This window comes from Glycine soja, chromosome 16 (genome assembly GCF_004193775.1).
Source record: "Glycine soja cultivar W05 chromosome 16, ASM419377v2, whole genome shotgun sequence".
Lineage (NCBI taxonomy): Eukaryota > Viridiplantae > Streptophyta > Magnoliopsida > Fabales > Fabaceae > Glycine > Glycine soja.
In genome coordinates, this window is record NC_041017.1 from 28814097 (window position 1) to 28820913 (window position 6817).

A 6817-nucleotide genomic window follows, 5' to 3' on the forward strand; every position below is an offset into this window, starting at 1 on the left:
CATAGTTGCTATCATTTATGCTGAGTTTGATTTGATGGAAAAGAGAAAGAAGAATGATGACCGATAAGAAAATGTAATAATTTTTAATTGTTTGATTGTTAGGAACCTTAAAAAATTAAAGGAGATTTTTTTCTTTTAGAGAGACTGAAAAGATAAAGTGCATGTATATTGGGAATTGAATTTTTATTATTAAGGTTTAGGTGACTTAAATGTAAAGTGAAAAATTTCATTTTACTAGATGAACCTTAGTTGAATAAATACATTGAAAGTTGTTTTTGTTTTAACTTTCAAGAGAACTTATTTATTATAGTTGGTGACAATCTTTACTACAAATAGAGGAAAGAATTAGTGAAGAAACACAACACATAAAAAGACAACGTGTGAGAAGAGAGATTGTGAACCAAAGTTACTTTATTGAGAGAAAAATATGTTTGCGTGAGAGTATTATCATTTCTTGTAATTATTGAGTGAGGTAATCGGGTTTGTAGAGTGATACACTATATGAGGTGAGTTATAATCTTGTAATCATTTTGTGATAGTAAAATATGTTTTGAGACGGTTCCGTGGACATAGACAAGAGGTGTCGAACACATTAAATTTTTGTGTTTGTTATTATTTTTCTAACTATGTAATATTTGTGTGTGATTTCACACTATTCTTTGTGGGTCTAGATAATTAGAGCATTGGTTTCCCAACAAAATATATATATATATATATATATATATATATATATATATATATATATATATATATATATATATATATATATATATATATATTTCTTTTACTTTCTCTTGTACCTATTAATAACAAAATCATCTCAGTTTTATTCTTTTTCTCTGGTACCAAATAAGCCAGTGAGATGAAGTCGAAGGAAAAATTGATTCATTATTTGATTTGTAAAATTAGGAATAGAACAAAACTTGAGACGAAAGATTTTATTCTTATGCAAGGTTGGCACACAAGGTTTTGGGACAGAAGAAAGAGAAAGGAGGTGGGCGTCGAGGGGGGTTATGGAAGACGAAAGATTTTTTTTTTTTTCATTTTTACCCTAATTCTGACAAGAGAAAGAATGTTTTTATCATATTAATTTATAGCATTATTGTGTATTAATTAACTACAAAACTTGTAAAATAGCAAAAGATATTTGATTAAAAAACAATTAATGAAAAAAATAATTTAAACAGAGTCTTATAAGAAGGAAGTGAAAAAATTTTTATATACAGACAAGATATATTACAAAAATAAAGAATATATTTAAAACTAATAAAAAATAATACATTTAAAATTTTGTTTTCGTGTCATTTATCCCGTGTAATTCTGGTTTTGTTTTCGTGCCAGATGTTTGGTAGCTACGGCTTAATATTAATTTATAGCACTTTGCAGGTGTCAAACGTTGCGTTATCAGCATATATAGTGGTTCGCCTGTCTTTTTATGAATTTGATGTGTTTATTTTAACGGGAATACAAGACATATAAGCGTATTCTAATGAGAAGATCATTGAACTCTGGATACGAGTTTAATATTTTACGTGGCCATAGTTGCTATCATTTATGCTGAGTTTGATTTGATGGAAAAGAGAAAGAAGAATGATGACCGATAAGAAAATGTAATAATTTTTAATTGTTTGGTTGTTCGGAACCTTAAAAAATTAAAGGAGATTTTTTTCTTTTAGAGAGATTGAAAAGATAAAGTGCATGTATATTGAGAATTGAATTTTTATTATTAAGATTTAGGTGACTTAAATGTAAAGTGAAAAATTTCATTCTACTACATGAATCTTAGTTGAATAAATACATTGAAAGTTGTTTTTGTTTTAACTTTCAAGAGAATTTATTTATTATAGTTGGTGACAATCTTTACTACAAATAGAGGAAAGAATTAGTAAAGAAACACAACACATGAAGAGAGTAAGTAGAGATTGTGAACCAAAGTTACTTTATTGAGAGAAAAATGTGTTTGTGTGAGAGTATTATCATTTCTTGTAATTATTGAGTGAGGTACTCGGGTTTGTAGAATGATAGACTATGAGGTGAGTTATAATCTTGTAATCATTTTGTGATAGTAAAATATGTTTTGAGACGGTTCCGTGAACATAAACAAGAGGTGTCGATCACATTAAATTTTTGTGTTTGTTATTATTTTTCTAACTATGTAATATTTGTGTGTTTTCACACGATCCTTTGTGGGTCTAGATAATTAGAGCATTGGTTTCCCAACAATATATATATATATATATATATATATATATATATATATATATATATATATATATATATATATATATATATTCTTTTACTTTCTCTTGTACCTATTAATAACAAAATCATCTCAGTTTTCATTCTTTTTCTCTGGTACCAAATAAGCCAGTGAGATGAAGTCGAAGGAAAAATTGATTCATTATTTGATTTGTAAAATTAGGAATAGAACATAATGAAATATGATAGATCCTGATTCATTCCATTCCATTAGTATTTCTTAATTTTCTTACCCCATGTTTAGAGTGCACTTGATGAAACAAAAACTTTAAATTATAAAATTCTATTTTATATTTGTAAAATTTAACTTAATTGTCATTCTCTTAAAAGTTATAAAACCAGAATAATGTGAGTATTAAAAAATTATAACTTGTTCCGTTTTGTTATAAAATATTTAAATAATTGAATGACATTTTTATTATATTTTCCATTCCGTTCTATTAGTGATCGGAGTGGATTCAGAATGATGATTTCTCAAGCAATAAGGTGACAGGTGAAACCACATCATTACAAAAAAAAATATTTTTGACAGACTAATTTCCATAGATAAAATTTCGTCAGAAATATTAGAATTTTTGACAAATTTTTTGAAGGATTAAATTCTGTCTGAAAGTTTTGAATTCTGACGGATTTTATCGAAGGAATCAGATTCGTCGGAAATTCCAATTATCCCCAATTAAAAGACCCTAACCATAGCCCTCTGTCACCCACTTTGCGACATTCCTCTCCACAACACAACCTCGTGCCTCAGTCTTGCGCCCGCAACCGTCGTGCCTCCATTGTGCCTCCGCTATCAGCCCACGCCGCCAACAGGTAAGCCCACGACACTCTCACCCTCTGTCTTTCGCTGGTCTCAGTCACTGCTGCTCTAGGACGTTGTTGCCTAACCCTCGTTGTCATTTGGTGTTAGAGGTTTAATTTTATTTCCATTCCTTATTTGATTCATTCTATGTTGACATTGTTGCTTTCAAAATGTTGCGCGCTTGAATGATTTTATGTCGTTTAGTCAATAGTGTGTGATTTGTTGGTTGAAGTCGAACATGAGAGCTCATGCTTGGTGTTGATTGCTTGGATGATTTATTTGTGCGTAAAGCTGAAGACATTTTGCTTATTTTTGTTTTGAATTTGTTATGTAAAAAAATGAGATTGGTGTGCTGATGGTGCGTTGGTGGTTTGGTTGTTGATGGTGGTTTGGGTCGCGGGTTGGTGGCGGTTTGGTTGGTGACGATGGTGATATGGTTGCAAGGTTGGCATGCTAGATGTTGGTTCTGGTGCTTTGGTTGGTGGTGGTGCTGATGCAAGGTTGGCACGCAAGGTTTTGGGACAGAGGAAAGAGAAAGGAGGTGGGCGTCGAGGGGAGTTATGGAAGACGAAAGATTTTTTTTTTCATTTTTACCCTAATTCTGACAAGGGAAAGAATGTTTTTATCATATTAATTTATAGCAATATTGTGTATTAATTAACTACAAAACTTGTAAAATAGCAAAAGATATTTGATTAAAAAACAATTAATGAAAAAAATAATTTAAATAGAGGCTTATAAGAAGGAAGTGAAAAAAGTTTTATATACAAACAAGATATATTACAAAAATAAAAAATATATTTAAAACTAATAAAAAATAATACATTTAAAATTTTGTTTTCGTGTCATTTATCCCGTGTAATTATGGTTTTGTTGTAGTCTACTAAGTATCCACTAATGAACCTGGCTTTTGGGTGACGATAGAATATGATAGGATATGTTTTTATTCAGCAAAAAAATGATAGGATATGTTCATGAACACTTTCTTTTGAGCAAATAAAGCAAAAGGATCCCTCTATGGTGCATTCCATGTAAGATACTAAACTATGAATTCAAAAAAAGGTTTTATTGAAAAAGTATAAATTAAAATGTTTATATTTATAATTTTAAAATCAACTTAGTTAACAGAATTTGCTTCTAAGATACTTTATAAATATTATATATGATAATTTTTTAGACAGATAATTTATTATTAGATAATATTTAAAAAAAAGTATACTGTGTGTTCAATTTTTTTATATAATAAAGCATTCTCTATACTTTTTTAATTTGTGACTTTTTTTTTCAAACGTATAAGGATATAGTACTAGTCATAACAAAATTAAATACTTACATTTAAATCCACATAGTAACATAAATTGGCAAGTGATCACTATTTGATTATTCGTAAAATTAAAATTTTAACTTGTAACATAAATACATGATCCTCCCCCAACCACCCACACATTAAACTGATTAAAAAATGACATTTCTCAAACAAGATCACATGCATTTGATTAGTAATATGAAAAACTACGACCGTAAAAGGCTAAGAAATTATAAATGGAGAATAAATTGAAAATATAACTTTAAATCTTTGTATATGACCATAATCAAATTATTTATATTCATTCCAATTGTGGTTAGTTACACTTGAAATGGACCGTGATCTCAAGTGGATTTTACCTTCAATATTTGGATTTTTGAGTTTTTTTTACTGATGGATTTTTGCGTTTGTATCCTAAAATTGCCAACTCTAGCTTTGAAGTTTTTTTTTTTTAACTAATAACTATATTTGGAAGATTAGAGTTGCATTGAGACATTTTTACAATAATAGATAGTTAAATATTATTGTTGTAAACACATAATTACTACTTCTCATTTTTTATTGTCTTTTTTTATTACCTCATATCATCTATCATATTTTTATTTTTCATTTTCTATATGTATCCATTTGGCATATGAAGCTAGATTTGATGGACCAATCCAATACAGATGGATGTATCCATTTGAAAGGTACTAGAATGATAATTATATTTTCTTTAAAATTCATTTTTAATGCTCATGAACGATGACTTGGTTTTCTTTGAAATTTGTAGATTCATGGGCGATTCTAAACGAGCAGTGAAAAATAAGGCCTAGGTGGAAGGACCTATTTGGGCGTCTTATATACATCGTGAGACAACTTATTTTTGTTCTCATTATTTCAACAACTTTATGTTGTCGCCGCGTAATGTTAGGAATCAAATTGCAATTGAAGCTGAAAGGCGTCCACCGATGCTAACAGTGTTTGACCAATAAGGTCGTCCTTCTGGGAAAGAGTTAATTCACTGGTTAACTGACGATGAGAAAGACTCAGCCCATGTTTATGTGTTGATTAACTATGCTGAAGTTAAACCATACCTCGAGTAAGTTTCACAATGTATGCCATTTGGGATTCAATAATTATGGTTGTATCTTCAGATTATTCCCCCCTAATTGACTCATGGAACATTATATTTGGACAGTTCATTCTTGCAATCCCAGTCAAATGCCTCTACTCATAATCTACATGTGGATTTTCTTACTTGGTTCCAACAAAAAGTAAGTATATTATTGTATATTTTATTTTGCTACATGGTAAAAAGATATAACTGTTCATACTCTTTATATTCGTAGGTTATAAATGAGCCTACAAATGTGAGAAACCAACACTTAAAAGATTTATCGTATGGTCCCACGAGTTACATTAAAGAATGACACACATACTTTGTCAATGGGTACAAATTTCATACTCAAGCATGGAGTGAAGGGAAGAAAATGATAAATAGTGGGGTTCACATAAAGGGCCTTACAGAAGGAGTTGCATATGATTTTTATGGGGTCATTCAACACATATATGAGCTAGAGTATAATACTACAACATATCCTAAGCAAATAGTATTATTTTATTGTCACTGATTTGATCCAACGAGTGGAGGAACAAAGGTAGATCCTAAATATGACACAGTGAAATTCGAATGGATAAAAGATATAATTTGTTTGACCCATTCATCAGTGCACATAATATAAGGTAAGTGTATTATGTGCCATTTCCAGCAACAAGAAGGGACAAACGTGGTTGGTTTGTAGCAATTAAAACGAAGCCAAAGGGTTACATAGAATCCGATCATGTACAAGATGATGTGCCTTACCAAGTTGAGGAAATGTCACATGTCAACGAAGTCATTGAAGTTGAAAATATTTTTGGATTGCAAGATTTAAGAGGTGGTGTTGAAGAAGTAAACCCTGCTAATTTGTTGAAAAATGAAGAAGAATCAACTAATTTGAATGGAGAATCAAATAATATTGAACAAGATAATGAAGGAAAATTAGAAGATGACCTTAAAGTTTACAATTCTGAAGAGGATTAGACGTTGATCTTTGTTAGTCAGTTATAATGTTTGTTATTAGTGACATGTTTGTTTTCTTCTGATACTTCAAAACTTTGTTAGTGTATTTTATTTTTGTTGTCATATGAAAGTTCGTTAGTTATCTAATTTTCATCCATCCCAATATTTTATTAGAATATTTATGTTATAACATTATTTATATATATATATATATATATATATATATATATATATATAGATATGTCATTAGGTGGCGTTGACCCTCCTCGACCCCCGTCACATGACTCCAGTGGGAAAAGGACAGCTGTGAAGAAAAGACGATACATGGTTAGACTATTATCACCTCGAGATAGTCTGACATCATCTACCCCATCCCCGTCTTCTATGTCTATCCCAGTTAGGCCTC

General features: G+C 30.0%; 1 long non-coding RNA gene across 1 annotated transcript; it reads left to right on the forward strand.

Annotated features, from left to right (window-relative positions):
* Window positions 1-2716: 2716 nt before the first annotated feature.
* Window positions 2717-6285, forward strand: LOC114389331. Its single transcript, XR_003661749.1, has 5 exons — window positions 2717-3072; window positions 5008-5056; window positions 5140-5448; window positions 5548-5623; window positions 5699-6285. It is a non-coding gene; the product is annotated as an uncharacterized LOC114389331 (long non-coding RNA).
* Window positions 6286-6817: the final 532 nt, after the last annotated feature.